This window comes from Triticum aestivum, unplaced genomic scaffold, assembly GCF_018294505.1.
Source record: "Triticum aestivum cultivar Chinese Spring unplaced genomic scaffold, IWGSC CS RefSeq v2.1 scaffold226198, whole genome shotgun sequence".
Lineage (NCBI taxonomy): Eukaryota > Viridiplantae > Streptophyta > Magnoliopsida > Poales > Poaceae > Triticum > Triticum aestivum.
In genome coordinates, this window is record NW_025247401.1 from 1 (window position 1) to 2,419 (window position 2,419).

Below are 2,419 nucleotides of genomic sequence, written 5' to 3' on the forward strand. Positions count from 1 at the left end.
CTCCACAGGTGATTTGCTATACTGCTTCGTGAGTCGTGAGTCTGTACATGCTGCTTCGTGCATGTGGTTTGTACATCTGTTATGGTCGACGAACTAACCTCTGTTCAGCTTCTCTACTAGCTATCTCTTATTGTTCAATATTTTCAGTATCGTCTAGGCTGGGAGAGGTCAAGATCAACCTGGACGGCACTGGTGTTGCAAACTACAGCACACGGATATCGTTCTTGGATTACATCCTTGATGTGAGTATGGTTTACTCCTCATGTCAGGAGTTGTGGATTCAGGATTTTTTGTAGACAATATATCTTCCATTTTTTGTAGCTATTTTTTTCCACCTAGGATTTTTTATAAAGCAAGAATGTGATTTCTATGCCATCTGCGTGAAGAAGACAAAACAAAATAAAATCTTAACTCGAACCCACGAAATGGCAGGTAGTGTTCTGAATTTGTGTTGGTCAAAACCTTTATATGGAGGGCATTCTTAGTACAATTGGGGTGCATAGTTGCATACACGACTGTTACAGGTGATGTTGTATAAAAGTCTGCTGCCTTTCAAGTTGCACGTACGTGTTACAGCTGATGTTGAGCAATTGAGATGGGAATTCCATTTGATTTTTCTTTCCGAAGTGTGATGTGATCCGTGCAAAATTGTTACTACTCTTCTTCTTCTTAACTAATGTTTGTAGATCTATTTAATGGGTTTAAAACTGATCTTATTATGTGATGTTGAGCAATTGCGAGGGTCCCATCTTCTTTGGCGTATGTTCAATTGCTCATACCCTTTCCATTTGTAGACCTGTTTAATGGGTTTAAAACTGATCATATTAGGTGGAAGCTGATTCACTTATGTCAGTAATGTTTGCAAAATTTAGTCTTGGGGGGAATTAGAGGATCGAGTAGGCTTGCCCTTCAATCCAACTGTTCTTAGATTTTAGTGCCCACGGAAGTATCAAAAGAATGTAGCTGCAAGCTGAAAAAGTTATGTGAACTGTACTTCAGATGAACACGGACATCTCTCTATTTCTAGAATGTTGCCATCTTGTTTTATGCAAAAAGAACTATTGTGCTGTGTAAAACTGAAATTTGTGCAATGGTTGTTGACTACCAAATTTTGATTAAAGGCTTTCTATTTTGTGTCTCTCCTGTGAACAATAACGAAGATGATTCTGTGCAATTATTTGAGTTGATTCATCGTGGCTTATTTTTTTATTGTCATATGCAGTACAAAATATCAAAGTTCTACATTTACTGCCTCCGATACATAAATATATCTTGGAAGTGCATTTGCATCTTATATCTGTGTGTGTATCCTACATTCTATAGAGAGAAAAAACAGTTGCATAAATGCAATGAGTAAAAGCCTAGAAATTTTTCATTCTGCCCTGCTATTTGTTTAGCACTTATGTGGAATTCAGAATGTAGACATTGTTTTCTTGCAGTGTAACCAAAGTCTATGGATCTGTCAAAGGGTCTTGCTGCATATGGTCATTATTGTATTGCGTGGAAGGAGCGAATGGAGAGCTATGAGCAGAATCACAGGAGATGCTGCACAATATGAGGAATGACGGTAAAGGCTTTGAACTGTGATGACAATGATGCCCGATCTGACCATTAGTATATTCTCATCAAAGGTAACCTGTAATTTTTGCTATGACATGGATTTTCTATTGTGAGGGGTGTCTTTCATGAAGAATGTGATTTCTGCATGATACAGTGTTGTTAGAACGCGGAGATTCTATGCAAGGACTGACATTTAAGAAGGATGTAGTAACAGGTAAACCTTGATGAATATTTTAACTTTCCGTGAGGATCTTTTCATTCAGCACATACATATGTTGAGTTCTTCTTGTGTTTAGAATTAAGAGGTGCAGCATGCCGGACGTCCTTGCGGGAGTAGTCGAGGAGTATCTCCCTAGCGATTTGGATGTACAGAGTTTATGATATAGCGACCTTTTTTTTGTACTGACTATTGAGTTTTCTCCTTCAGGGTGCCTTGTTCTTACAGGATTTCAGAGAGTATGGACCACCATATGGCTGAACAAGATGCCATTCTTGACTGTCATTGTCCTTAGTGTGTTGCTGCTATTTTCCTGGCAGGTAATCTGTGCACTGCGGAGACCTCGGTCTTACCACTGTAGGGGCCTTCTGATCAATTGTCTGCAGTCGTTGGAATATTTTTCTCCATGCCCGTTTTGTCGCTCAAATTTCTGATTTTATCTAGGTAGGCGTTCCGATGAATTTACTCTTCTCCATCATGCGTTCTCAGGGTAGAATTTCATGGCAGTTCTCCAAAGCTGCTTGGCAAGAAAATGATTGCACTTCTCAACTGACCAGTTACACTACTAGGGAAAAGGCTAGCAGCACCGCGGGTTTTAGGTGTATCAGTAGCGCGGAGAGGGGCGCTACTAATAAGGCGCTA

At 39.7% G+C, this 2,419-nt stretch overlaps 1 long non-coding RNA gene across 3 annotated transcripts; it reads left to right on the forward strand.

Annotated features, from left to right (window-relative positions):
• Positions 1–19: 19 nt before the first annotated feature.
• On the forward strand, positions 20–2,248 carry LOC123177177 (uncharacterized). Of its 3 annotated transcripts, XR_006488802.1 has the most exons (4): positions 20–242; positions 433–524; positions 1,440–1,631; positions 1,715–2,248. It is a non-coding gene; the product is annotated as an uncharacterized lncRNA (long non-coding RNA). The 3 variants fall into 3 exon arrangements; XR_006488803.1 differs by lacking the exon at positions 433–524 and having other exon boundaries at positions 1,423–1,631; XR_006488801.1 differs by lacking the exon at positions 433–524.
• Positions 2,249–2,419: the final 171 nt, after the last annotated feature.